A 15,225-nucleotide genomic window follows, 5' to 3' on the forward strand; every position below is an offset into this window, starting at 1 on the left:
AAATTCCCCTTCAAGCAGATATAGCCGAGGAATACAATTTAATACATCTAAGCATGCAGTAAACCTAGTGAATAAATGATATCAGAAACAGATGCCTACAATAGGATAAATATGCCTTTTGTACTCCAAAAAAAGCTTTGTTTTTAGAGACCCAGAGAACATGTAAAGAATATGATTTATTTTATCAACCCCTTTAGAGCTTTACCTATGTTATAAATGCTGAACCTTAGACATTTTTGATAGTCTTCTTTTAGCTGACAAGTCGGACTCTATGTCGCACCAGTTTTACTACAATATAAAGGATTATTTTTCTTTATAAAAGACAGTACAAATAACCTATGTTTATTATGGGATTTTGGATATATTTTATTGTGTCTTTGAATGAGGAAAACTTTCTCATTTTAACCAACATCGCTCCCAAATGAGACGTGGCTTGTTAAAGCATTAAAATATAATTCAAATTATACCAGTAGTAAACTACGATGACAAAAGAGCCTTGCCTCTCATACTTTTATTCCATTGGTGCCATTCTGCTTGATTGCATGCAGCTCTCATCTGGTGCCCCTGAGGGAAAGGTAGAGCTACAGTACTGTACAATAGTGGTATACTATCAGGATGAAAAGACCCTGCCTCACATACTGGTTTTCCAATCGGCAGAAACATGCTGGGTGGGTATCTCCTGACCTCTGTGTTTCAATAACTTGCATCCAAAGAGCAAAGTAGCTTTGCATGGCATAAAAAAATGAAAAGCACTTGATAAGGAGATATAATCTGATAAAGGCAACAAGTGAAGTAAGAAAAGATAAAGTGATCTTAATAAGAATGAAGATGAATATTAGGAATAAAAGTACTGAACCTAACAAATACATCATTCATATATTTACCATGTAACCCTTGAATTAGGAATTGTTCAAATCACCATCAAGGAAGGAAATGGAAAGACTGTTAAATCTGGAGTTCAGGTTATAATAACTTGTACTCTGGAGGACAATACAGTGAACCCAAAATGGTTCTTGAGTCAAAACGGCAAATTACTGCAAGTTGTACCAGGAAACGGAGTGGAATTTGGTTCTTTAGGACCAGTTTACACCATTACCATTTTCAAAACAAGTGAAAGCTGGGGAGGTATGTCTACATTTGTATTACTCTTCAATGCAAAATACGTAGCTATGGAAGAGGCAAGCCATGTGATGGAATGGATTTGCCATAATATTCTCTTAGTGTGAGTAAATTTAAAGTCTATTGGCCACTTCTGCAATTACTGTGAAAAAAATAAACAAAGCAGCTGAGCGAGGAAAAATACGACCACGGGTCAAAGAGGGTGATGTGGAGTACTGTATCCTAGATGTCTGTAATTGGTACAGTTTATGTCCTCCATTAGTTTTGAGGTGGTGCTCCATCATAAAGAAGGCAGCATATTCAAAGGGACACAAAACACTCAATAAAAGATGGCCTCATTCAATTCAAAGTGACTTTATAATCACCCAGTGTAGCATTTAAAATATGCCTAAGGAATGAATATTTATGTTTCCTCCACAAGTGAGTACAGGTCAGATGAGCTTGCAGAGTTCAAATTCACATTGTCACATGATTTGAACCAAATAATAAAGAAGACCGAATCTTTGGGCAATCAAAGTAAAGACAGGTATATAAAATGATAACAACTCAATATTGGAGGAACTGTTCAGAATAATTACAAATGATCATAAAATAGACAAATGGACATGCATACTTGTATACTAAAACATTCAGATCCTGAAAAGAAGTGAGGGAAATGTAAAAAGCAATTAGAATGACATTTGAAGCTAGCACTGGAGAAAAGAAGAATAGAAAAACAGATCAAAAGCACAGTGTCCTCTGTCGTTATGCACCGGTACATATCAGCAGAACTGCATTTTAATTATTTGGGGGGTGAACAAATGTAACAGAAACAAAGATCTGCAGTTATTATTATAAAAAACTGGAGGTATTGTTAAAATTTAATTCTGTTTTTTTTTTTGCCTGTTGAAATATGTTTTCCTAGGTATCTACACCTGTGAGTTTTCGCAAGGTTTAATAACACACAAAGGAGTTAAAACCCTTAATGTAGCCCTCTTACCGGATTATATTGTGGGTGTTGCAAACCCACAATTCCCTGACTGTGGGAACAAAACACCAATTCAAGTAAATTCAACCTGCATTATCAACAAGAGCAATGAGACGTATACAGTGACATGGAATAATACAATTTCAAATCTGAAAGTCACTGAAGGTAAGACTCCTTATTAAATACAAGTTTTCTTGCTTATTGCTTTCAATGTATCTGTATGCATTACTCAACTGTACAATACCAGTGTGTATGTTGCATGACGTTGAAGCCCCATAGTGTGCAGTATGAAGCTTGTGTTTTAAATGTTCAGATTTACTGTAGTACAGTTTTTTGGATTCATCAAATAAGTTCAACCTTTCCATTAACCAATTCATATTTTAATTCATATTCTTAATATTTTCACTCCAAAGTGTAACTTATTCCTAACTTTTTTCAAAAGGTAAAAAACACAGAATTAAAATCAAAGTTTACATTTGTAAAGTTTAACAAAGAATACATTTAGAAACCTACAAATAACACCACCATTGTTTTCATTGGATTTTTGAAGCAAAGTTAATACATATATACATGGAGTCACACTGTAGTTACCATTTACTAATATTTAGTACCACTTTTAGTAGTACGCAACTCCATATATTAACAGCATTTATTCAACTGTGTGGTTCTTATTGGTTGGACAATTTTGACCCAGTTTTCTGCCCAATTTGGAATGACCAATTATTACTTTTTATCCCGGTTCACCGCTGCAACCCCCCCAGTGACTCAGGAAACAGAGGCTGAAACATGTGTCCTCCGAAATGTGTTCCTGCCCATCCGTCATTTTATACACTGCGGATTCACAGCAAAGCCACCAGAACTATATCTGAAAGGCTCCACTGCAGACCCGCAGGCGCCCTATCAGCCACAGGGGTTGCTGGTGCGCAGTGTTGTTCCAACCACTGCCGTTCCTGCCTGGTCTATGTTTACACCGGCCTTCTCGGCCAGCGTCTCTGTGTATTCTCAATCACGGCTACCTGAATGCATAACCAAGTGCAGTATTTATGGGCCGAGCTATCCCCCAAGGCCTGCCTCTCAGCCAATCAGAGAGAGGGAAAGCCCACCAACCCTCTTCCTCACCTCTCTGTGTCATTGCCATGACTGACAGACGGCTCTTACAAAGCTGCTGCCCTCTTCCTGCAGAACCACCCATGCCCCAGACAGTCAGCACAGATATCCCCTGTTACAACTATGTTTCAGTATTTTGGCACCAGGCATCACCGATTCCTGGTTTTCTGAATTCCATAATCTTAAATCTATCACATTTGTACTTTTAACTTATAACTTACTGCAGCTTGTACTGTTAGGACTGTCCCACATGCTTAGATCCTTGTAAATAACTTGTCAGAACAACACTGAAATTGACAGTCTGGCTGAATGTATTACAATCACCTCTGTGCATGTATTAACATATCATAACAAAACACAACCAGCTGCTACCTTTTGCCAGTGCGAGTGGAGCAGTGAAAACTCCATGGCTGTCTTCTTCAGATCACTTCAGCAGCTGTGTAGCCTCTTCTGAGAGTATGTTGGATGTGTGAAAATATTTTTCTCTTGACTATCTCCTGGTCCTGGGGTTCATTTTAATTCTTTTTTAAAAGTACTGTATTGAGGATTAATGTGGAAGTTATTTTTAGCAGCTGAGGTTTGTGTTTGAGTAAAATTGGAGGATATTTTATTCTGGGGCTAAATTGATGTCACTTAAAAAAAAGCCTTTCAGCTGAAAACATACAGTTTCAAATATAACATGTGAAGCAGTTAGTGTAAATAGGCTAAATTTAGATGAATAATTGCATGTCCTGAAAAAGTTAGAGGAATTTGGAGCTAATTTATTTTCCGATCAATGACCTTTTACTGTTTTATTATATTATTGTGTAACTAAGTCTATTTTATCTTTTCAGAAATCTATACATCCTCAATAACAATCAATTGTGATACTGGTACTCCTGATGATATTACTGTAACATGTTCATTTGAAAACATTATGGGGCAGGTGAAATCACAAGACATAAACATTTCAATTCTTAAAGGTAAGTTAAAATAACTATTGTACTAATTTTACTTTAAAGATTTGATTAAAACCATTTCACAAAAGCTAACAGGGATAGTTGCTTTCCTAAAAAGTATCATTTTTAACTGTGCCTAAAACCTCCAGTCGTATTCATGAAGCACATGTAGCAAGACTGTTCTAAATTGTAGCTGCGGCTAACAATGTTTTTTGTATTGCCTTGAAAGGTACCATTAAACGCACAGTAGAACATTTTGCTGCAACTGGGACTACTGTATATGTCCCTCTCCTACAGCAGAAAAACAGCCCACCGCTATTGCCACAGACATATGCAATGAAGGCTAGATCTTGCAAATTGCCTTTATATTAGTAAATACCAACATAATCTTTTGCACAGATGTGTATTGCTGGAAAAACAAAAGGAAACATGATTATTCTATAAAGCAACTTGCTGATTTAGCCTACTTTAGAAATATCTATGGTAGATAATGAAAAGTGAAGAGCAGCTGAACTCAGAAGAAAGCATTTAAAATATATTTAAAAAAATGTAAAAGAAAAAAGTGCCCCCTCACTTTTTGACAAAAGAAACATGTGCACAGTGAAAAAAAGGCGCTTGCATACAGGGCTGGCCCTAGGCCTATTCACCCTATGTGACCGCACAGGCCCTGCGCCTCAAGGGCCTTAAATATTGCTTCCCTTGGCCTTGAATGTAGATGCTCGTTCGCACTGCACCACTGTTAACGTTTTGTATGTACATTAGGCTACTTTTGCTTTAAGGAATTATCTCTCTGGGCCCACTCTCGCACAAACGTGGGTAAACATTTCTTAGCCGCTGGAGTTGTGTAAGCAAATTCATTGTGGTCTAGTGGAAGATCAGAGAGCCCTTCAGTAAACAACCCATTCTTCACCCTTTGGGAGACTGTAGTCTGTACCAACTGCTTGTATTTCTGCAATATACGTGTGTGTGTTTGTTTTATAGGACTGCATTTTTACACAACATTTGACGGTATAAAAAATAGGTATTTCAAAATATTTAACAATTAAACATAATGATTATTAAAGCAGACAAAATAGTGTTGACACATTCAAAGTTATTATACGACAAATGTTCCTAAATATTTAAATGTTTACTTGAAAAAACGTAAATTGTAGAATATTTTGTTTTCCGTCAATATTGTAAATAAAGTTTTTTTTTTCTCCAATTACTTTTTTAGTAAGAAATCCTGAATACATTAAGCACTTTTGTACTGAACCCTCCAAAAAGTCAGTGGCGGACAAACAGAGACAGCCTTCGGTGTGCAGAACCTTTACATTTGCTGTGAGATGGGTTTTTCAATGCAAAAAATAGATTCATTTTAAAACGGGAAAAATTAACACTTTAGAAGGCTATAATACTGTGGATCAGGTAGCGAAAATCTTAATCTCACCACCACCAAAAAAGAAAATAAAACAAGGCAACATATTCAATTATTTCTGCTGGAGCCACTCTCCACCACAAAGCAAAAACATGGACATCTTAAAAGCAGTGGCTTTGATAAGCATACACAAAGTCAGAACTAACACAGCAAATGCTGGAACAAATATGAACATGTTTATAGCAAAGAATGAGTGCAGAGAAGCTGACTTTGGGTGTGATATATAAGTTTCTACATTCGTAAAATGTAGCCCTATACAAGACTGTTGGAACATTTGTTACCATTTCACAGACTTGTAGGACTCGAATCCGGGACTTGAACCTGAGTCACAGTTTTTGTTTCTCGGACTCGAGTCACAGCTGAAGAAGACTCGGTCTCAACTCGGACTCGACCTTGTGGGACTCAGACTAAGACATTTGTGCTTCATGACGAGTGCTTTTTTATTTTCTAATACACAAGAATCTACCTTTCCAGTCCTACTTCCCCTAAAACTTACACCAACAACTACATCTCTCAGAATACAATGCCTTCCGTTACTAGGAAACTGCAGAATAAAAACCCATCCAACAAAACATTATCCAATCACTGGTTAGCGCTGTTGTCTTTGCAGCCACTCATTGAAAGAATAAGAAATTGGAAGCGAGTTAGTTAGGTTGTAGCCTAAACACACGTCGAGTCCAGCTCCAAATCCAACTTCAACTGTTGAAAAGACCACGTTTTTTTTTGCTCTTTTGCATTAGGTGTTATAAGGAATAACTAATGTCAGCATGGTTAACAAGTAATTAATTTGTTGGTTTTTAAAGAGCCTTACTCTTTATTACTTTAAACTGTGTTCCAAGTTTTCATAAGCACTGTACCACAATTCTTAAACTGCATTCTTGAAAAATAACTAATTTGATATTGCTGAGCTGCTTGAATCTCTAGAATATCATTTATTTGCACTGAAAACAATAGAACATTGGTCAGCTTGGTAATTTTGAGTTTACTGAAAACAATTAATGAAAAAAAAAACATATAAGTTGTAATCATACAGATACATTTAGAGCTTCTTAATTCATATCAAAACGTTGCTGTGTGATTAAACAGTCTGTGCTTTGCTTCTACTGTCCACTCATTACCAGCTCATGCCGTCACTATTTGCAAGCAACGTCAATGAATTCGCCTGTCAAATTCAATATAAAACAAGCCACTAGTCAAATCAAAACTTGTCTACCGTTAATTAGGCAGGTATATCAGACTGATATGATAGAAGGACTGCTTAATAGCAAAAAAGAACAACAGAACAACTTAATACCACTCAATTTACCAAAAGGAAAATAACACTATGTAACACAATTTTTGTTCCTGGGTAGTAAGTGTTATTTCCTAATTGCTTATGCCTCAAAAGTATAGAAAATGGCTATTATTCCCCACAAACTTTGCTTTTGTGACCAGGACAGGTACATTTCAAAATATCACTATTTCCAATGAGAAAACGGGCGCTTTTGTGTCTTTTCGTTCACATAAAGTCAGAAAAAAACAACATATGAATCCAGATTAACATGTATTTATACTAAAGTAATACAGAAATGACTACAAAAGATTTAGAAGTGAGTAGTTTTTCGAGATTTACGATTACACTGTAAATCATAATAGAATACAAGATAATAGGAAGAAATACAGAGCTACAAAACCAGAGAGAGAAAGCGAGAGAGCAACAGAAAGCCTAGCACACACTGGATAATAATAATCAATATAGTCAGAAATAACATCCAAGTCCATGAAGAGGTCTTCATGGGTCTAAAATAAACCTGACCCAACCAAGGAGTGGTCCATTATCCCCAGCTCTAGCATGTACTGGCTGTACTATAGAGGCAGTGTGGTCTAGTGCTTAAAATCGTCGCTGGTTCAAATCCCTGAGCAAGTCACTTAACCTCCTTGTGCTCCATCCTGCAGATGAGATGTCAAATCAGTGTCCTACTGTAAGTGATTCTGCATATAATACACAGTTCACAGCCTACCTCTGTAATGCTATAAAAGTAAAGATTTTATTATTATAAAGCAGTGTCAACCTAGAAATCTCTGTGAGAACTTAATTTTTTTTATTTTATTATGAACCTACACAAAGAGGAAATACATAAATAGATGTTTTTGTGTAAAAGAGTAAAGATAAAAAATACATTGTTGTTCATCTGAGATCAAATGAACTGAAGCACAGTATCATAAATGCATCATGAAACAAAGTTTCTGCTTTGCAAAACAAATAATAAAAGTAATACGACATACTAAGAACACAGCATACAGTTCCGGCAATTTCTAAATCAGATTGGCAGATTATACCTGAATTTAAGTAGATACTAGTCCAGATCACGGCTTCTATCAAAGTGAAAAACAACATCCACAAACTGGAAGCTTATCTATAAACTTCAGATACATTCAAACAGTATTTCAATTCCAATTCCAAAAGAAAAGAAGATAGTGACAAACAAGTTGAAAAAGGCATGCAAATATAATATATAATATATATATATATATATATATATATATATATATATATATATATATATATATATATATATATATATATATATATATATTTATATATCATCTTTCATAGTGAACCACCATCACAAAGCACTTTACAAAGGTATGCTGTGAATAAAACATTACCATAGGACATTGATAGAACATCTTGCCTGCAGGATGGAGCACAAGAAGGTTAAGTGACTTGCTCAGGGTCACACAGTGAGTCAGTCAGTGGCAGTGGTGGGATTTGAACCAGTGACCTTCTAGTTACAAGCCCTGGACTTTAATCACTAGACCACACTTCCTCCTAAATAGAACGGTATAATATAACTAGAAAAAATACATTGAAATCATTTTTGTGCATTTTTCCAGAGGGATATCAGACAGTGTATTTTAGATAAAGTTTTCCCCCACTACTAGCACTAGTTTAATGAGAATTGATTTGAGTTTGTTTCAAGGACTCAGACTTGAGAGCCAAAGTCAAGGTCTCGGGACTCAGACTCGAATGATAGTGACTCGGACATTGATGACTCGGACTCTGACTTAAACTCGAATGATAGTGACTCGGACACTGATGACTCGGGACTCGGACTCGAATGATAATGACTCGGACATTGATGACTCGGACTCTGACTTAAACTCGAATGATAGTGACTCGGGCACTGATGACTAGGACTCGTACTTAAACTTGAATGATAGTGACTCGGACACTGATGACTCGGGACTCGGACTCGAATGATAATGACTCGGACTTGAATGATGATAGTGACTCGGTCACTGATGACTTGGTCTCCACACTCAGTTCTCGGACTTGAGGTTTGAGGACTCGACTACAAGTCTGCCATTTCACATAATTTGTGTCAGAAGCAGTAGATCTTAAAAAAAAAAAAAAAAAAAAAAAACTAGCCTTTAGGTACTGTAAGCTATTATTTTTATTTTAAAATTTAGTCGTTGCCAATTATTTTTGTTATTTTCTCCCAATTTGAAATGCCCAATTATTATTCAGGCTCAGCTCACCTCTACCACCCCTACGCTAATTCAAACTGTAAATACCAAGACATAGTCAAATGAAAATGCTCCACTCTGAGGAGTGTGTGACAACAACCTTACAATTATGAAATAATTATAACCACTGATTTGATGTTGCTTCCATCAAAATTCCAGGTGATGATAATGTTTGTCCAGAAGATGGAGACTGGTCAGCAAGCAAAAGTGGTAAAGTGGCAGTTCTGGAGTGTTCACCTACTGAGGTGGGGATAAGAACACGAAAATGTGAAGGAAGCACATGGGACAAAGCAGTGGAAAACTGCATTGACAAAAAATTATATGAAGTACTTCAAAGGGCAAAGGTAAATTTCAGCTAAGCTCTTTGCCTGTACTGGATATCAATTTAACAATCCGGTGTTAGCTTTTGCCTTGTCAGTACAGTACTAAAAAAACAAAAAAAAAACATTTTAAACTGTACTATTTTTCTGGGATTGGTTTTATAGATGTAGAAAGTTGAGGTCTTGCCAAATCTTTGTTGCAAGCAAGCGAGGGATGTCTCAGTCTACAATGTCTCAGTGTAAATATGGTGTGAAATGGTCCTGTGTGGTATGTATGGTACAAGGCTAGTAGCTTAATGGTCTAAAATATTTAGTTATATTCAGAATACAAAAGAACATACTTTTCTGTACAGCATGCCTCCCATCATCTTTCTTGACTTTACATATGCCAAGTGACAAGACAATACTCTGAATACACTGATTGTATAAATAAATATTATTCTTCATAACATTGATGTTTTAGGGTTCATCTTGATTCGATGTGATTTCCAATACAGATAAAACTTTGTAGTTGAATAAAACAAACTAGAAGTTTGTTTCTGTCAGAACACAAAAAAACAAAAGCAGCTCAAGACCCTTCATCTGACTATTACACGTCTTTACATCAAATTCAGTAACTTTTATTGATTTAATATATTTTACCAAAGGATAATAAAGAACTACCCATTGCTTGTTTATTTACCTTAAACTATCAGATTGACATTATAGTTTATTAAAATATTATTTAAAAATGGAAAATACACATCTATACACATACATTGAGTTTACTTGTATGTCCTAAACATCCTTTAATTAATGAATAGATACTTCTACATTGGTGCCTTTTTAAAATATACTGTATATATTAGCCACGTAATTGTAAATAATTGCTTAAAAGTAAATCTAATGTAAATATTCATTATATCCCACTGAATGATCATATATATGTTTTTCTTTATTACAGGAACTGGTAGAAGGTCTTGGACACCCGAAAGAAGTTGTCAGTAACTTGTTAACAGACCTTGCAAAGACTGAAAATACAATTACACAGGTGTCAGCTGCAGCCTTTAATGCATCATTGAATGTTCTGACACTAATAACTTCTGCTTCAATGAAGACAAATTCCACATTTTCAGGGGGGGTTTTGGAAGTAAGTCTTTCCCTTTTATTGAAACCTATAAATACAGGCATAATAATTTCAGCGACAAATGCTTTGACTAGCTCTTTCTTAATGTCTTCAGCGCTTTGGGATGCCTTGGCATGAAAGGTGTTATACAAAATAAATTGAATTGATTGAATGTTGAAATGAATTCAGATTCACATACTTACTGTATGTGGACTCCCTCACTGATAAAGTGTGAATGTTCTTTTAATGATACTATGTGATATAGTGGTATGGCATGATCCTATTTTTTAATCCAAAATGCCTCACACAGTCACAATTAGTTCACTTGAGCTAATATTATTTTTATAAAATCCAATATCGGACTATACCAATGTTAATGTCTGTATCACCCGTTGGCTTTATTATTTTCATGTTACCTATATAAATAACTCACCCATTTTGAATTAATAAAATTATTCTCTTTGTTGGTATGGTGCATGTTGTGCAATGGCTAACTATGATTTTCTTACCTCATGCAGGAATATGTTGGTAGAGCAAACAGTCTCTTGGACTCTTCTTTGACAAAAACATGGAATGAATCTACTAATAAAGCTTCCGAATTCCTTCAGACTATCGAAAACTTTACAAAGCTGGCATATGCAAAAAATGACTCATTTTCTAAAATATTTAAAAATGTTCAGTTGGTATGCAAGCCTATACTAGCAGCTGCTATAACAGAAATACAATCCTCACATGCAGCTGTCCAAATGAACATTAAAATAAACTCCCCAAATGCCACAATTTCTATCTTAACATTTTTTTCTTTAAATTCAATTTTACCCAAAAATACAGTGGAAAACTTTGGTGTTAACAGTGTAATTCAATCCATCACATTAGTAGATGCAGAACCACAAACAGTAGAAATGCAATTTCAATTGGACAATGAAACAACTTCAAAGTATAAGATGATGTGTGTTTACTGGGATTTCAAAGGAAATGATGGTAGCGGAGGATGGTCCGGTGAAGGCTGCCGATTGGACAGACAAAATTCAAACTCAGCCACTACATCTTGTGTTTGTGACCACTTAACATCTTTCTCTGTGCTAATGTCAAAATTCCCTATCAGTTTACCTTGGCTTGAAGAAATTGGTTATGTTGGAGTGGGTGTGTCCATTTGTTCTCTTATGCTCTGTCTCATAATTGAATTTTTAGTATGGAATTCAGTAGTTAAGTCAAACATCTCCCATTTTCGACACACAGCCCTGGTAAACATTTCTTTGTCTCTGCTTATTGCAGACTGCTGCTTTGTGTCTGCTTCTTTCCAAGGTGGCAGGGGTAGTAAACTCTGTCTAGCTCTAGCAATCTCCATGCACATTTCATTCTTAGTGATGTTTTTTTGGATGCTCTGTCAAAGCATGATGCTCCTTCACCAAATGATTTTCCTCTTTCAACAACTGAGAAAGAGAATTTACCTATCTTTTTCATTTGCTCTTGGCTACTTAAGCCCAATATGCATTGTGATTGGAACATACATGAAAAATCCTAATAAATATCATAGAAAAGATTCCTGTTGGCTAACGTATGAAGGGGGAATGAATGGATCCATTTTTGCTTTTGTTCTACCTGTTGGAATCATTGTTATCATCAATACTTTTACTTTGGTTGTGGTCATTTCAAAGGTAATGAGACCTTCAGTATCAGAAGGAGATAAAGCAGATGTCAAGGAGAATGTGAAAAGTATAATGAAAGCAGTTATTATCCTGACTCCAGTATTTGGATTAACATGGGCTCTGGGATTCCTTACTATGATATTTGACCTGCCTGAGACATTTGGAGCTAAAGCAGTTCACTACTTATTTTCTGTATTGAACTCATTCCAGGTATGCACAAATTATTTAATATGTTGATTCTGTTTTACATTTTCAAAATCAATGAAAGTGTAACTACCTGTTAAGCCAATACTAAACTAACAACTATACTAATATATTTGTATTATTATTATTTAAAGGGCCTGCTTATTTTGATAACTGGGTGCTTTACAGAGAAAAAGGTGTGTATGAGCAGTAAATGCTTTAAATGTTCATATTTTCAAATGTTTCAATTTGATCAGTGAAATCCTGAGTAAGATATCAGTTTGAAAACAAAGTTGGGGGGAGATTTGTGTTACTATGGCCCCTTCAAGATACAAGGATTTGTTTACCTTAATTGGTCCTCGTACAGTTTTAGTGTTAATTGGACACTACTATTTAAAAATGTTAACTGTTGTTTAGTCAGCAAGGCAGATAGAGAAATGTAAGTTGTAGGTAAAGTAAATAGCTTAAATAAAAGTGAAAACATAAACAAATTACAAAACAGTAGTAAATAAAGATGTGTAAAAGATACATGAATAAAATAAATATGTAAGACATTTATGAAATAGTGGATGTTGGTGATGGATTGTAACCACTACCTTTGTATATATATATATATAATTATATAATATATATATATATATATACTATAATATATATATATCCATAATATAGATATATATATATATATAGGTAAACTACCTATTCGTGCCATTTATGCTATTATCACACACACAAACACATATTCTCCATTTTACGTGTGCTTTTTTGTTGTTGTTTCTAGTTAAAGTATATCATTAGTGCCATGATTATTTGCTATTTAAGCAAAACTGGCTCCTGAAAATGTTCTGTTGGGGAAGCATATTAGTGGTGTTCAGTGAATCCTGTAGACAAAGTATAGTGCACTGAAGCCTGTGTAACACTGATATGCTTCCTGCCCTCACATCAGCTCAGAGGAGTATTTTCAGAAGCATGTTTGCTGGAATAGTAAGTAAGCATAGTAACTAATGATCTAAGGAAAAACAGCAGATATCGATACAGAATACAAATGCTATGATATTTACTAAACTACTTTTGTGTTATTTTGTTATTTTATTTTCTGCTTTACTGCACTCCCAATCAAAACTTTGCATGAAACCACAGTAAGATACATTAGCACCACTTTTTCATGACACGCCTATGAGATACCAGCTAACAGGAACTGAAGTACATTTGTGGCCCCCTGTAGTACCATCTGCTGTAGTTTTTGGTATCTTCTTGCTATTCATGGTGCCTTGAAAATGGAATTGCCAGTATATGACTAGGTGATTAACCACTGTTACTAGCTTTTTGTTCTGAAATAACAGGTCACTGTATAATTTTCTCTTTTTGTCTGAGCGTAGGTGCGAGATGCTCTCTTGAAATGGGTGAACTCTGTGGTGAGTGGATCTTTTTTGAACAGCTTCCTAATTCTAGCATGACTGTTTTACAGTTTTCAATAGTATACATTATTTTACAACATATCTGCTTTATTTTCTATTTCAGTACGCTCCACAGTCCAAGAGTGAAACCTCAAGTTCTGTAAAGAAGTGAAGAAAGTAACAGTGTCAGGTTTGTCATTTTTCTGACTCTTGCATATCATTTGAACACTAAAGATTTCATAGGCCCTCTTTATGCTATACGTTTTATAATTTCTCTTTTAGACCAAAGAAAAAGCAACCATTTTAATTGTATTTCATATGATATATTCCTGCTCTTTTGTTACAGCACTAGTACAATTAGTACATTAAATGTAAACAGTTATATTACAATATTAGATTAAATGCTCGATTCTTTTAAAATAATTAATTGTAAAGTAACTTTTAATATCCTGCTGTTTACCAGCACAATTCCACCTATATGAGATTTTTCTATAGAATTCTATAGAATACTCATGTTCAAAAAACAAAACAATATTTAATTGGGTGACTGGCAAAAGAGAGAACCTATACATTCATGCTTTACACTGTCAAGTTTATAAAAAGTGTTTAACATGCAGGGGTGGTTTAGGTTAGGTCCTAATATTAAGGATAATTGTTTGTTTGTTTGTTTTTAGTTTTTTCTAGATTGAAAAGAAAGAACCTGGAATGCAATATCAGGCCCTCTTTACATGGATATCAAAATAAGTCAATAGTTTATTATTAAAATAAAGGTTGTTATGAATTAAACTCCTCTAGACTGTTGTTAAAAAAGCGAACAGCAGCCTAGAGTAGTGATGTATGCTGCAAATGTGCTGTAGTCATTGTTGCTACCTTGTTTAGAAACTAATCATTTTTAAGCATAGAAAAGCATCCATTCTGGCATTTGTAAACAAAAAAAATAATACTCTTTTTTCAACTTTTCAGTTGAGACTGATTAGTAATTACTGCAGCTTCCCGTTTACAATTTGTGTACAAACTCATACATAAAAATAAATGAATTCAAACAGCTCTTGTAAAAAATACTCCGGATTGCATAAATCCAACAAATTTATACAGAAGGTATTTTGTGGGTCTCCCTAAGGAAAATAATCTGCAAAACTGGCCTGTATTTTCCGCAATGGACAATTAGAAAGGGGAGTAGCCCACTGCACAGATAATATATAAAGTGGGCAATTTTCCAGCGTTGGAAAACAAAGCTTTCTGTTTTACTGACTACAAATGGGAAAGCAAAAGTATCAGGACAATCTGTAACATTGGTGACAAACTTATTATTTTTTTTGTTTTTTGTTTTTACATACACCCTTATGATAAATGTAGGATTTTTAAAAACTAAATTATTATTAAGTTTAAATATTGTTGTAAAATGTTCCAAACATTTTAGTTTTTTTTTTTTGTTCAATAAACAACAAAGGGGTTCTAACATGTATAATGGACAAACTTATTTTTAACCAAATTTAAATTGAAAGTAAACTGC

Source organism: Polyodon spathula, chromosome 6 (assembly GCF_017654505.1).
Source record: "Polyodon spathula isolate WHYD16114869_AA chromosome 6, ASM1765450v1, whole genome shotgun sequence".
In the NCBI taxonomy this organism is placed as follows: Eukaryota; Metazoa; Chordata; class Actinopteri; order Acipenseriformes; family Polyodontidae; genus Polyodon; species Polyodon spathula.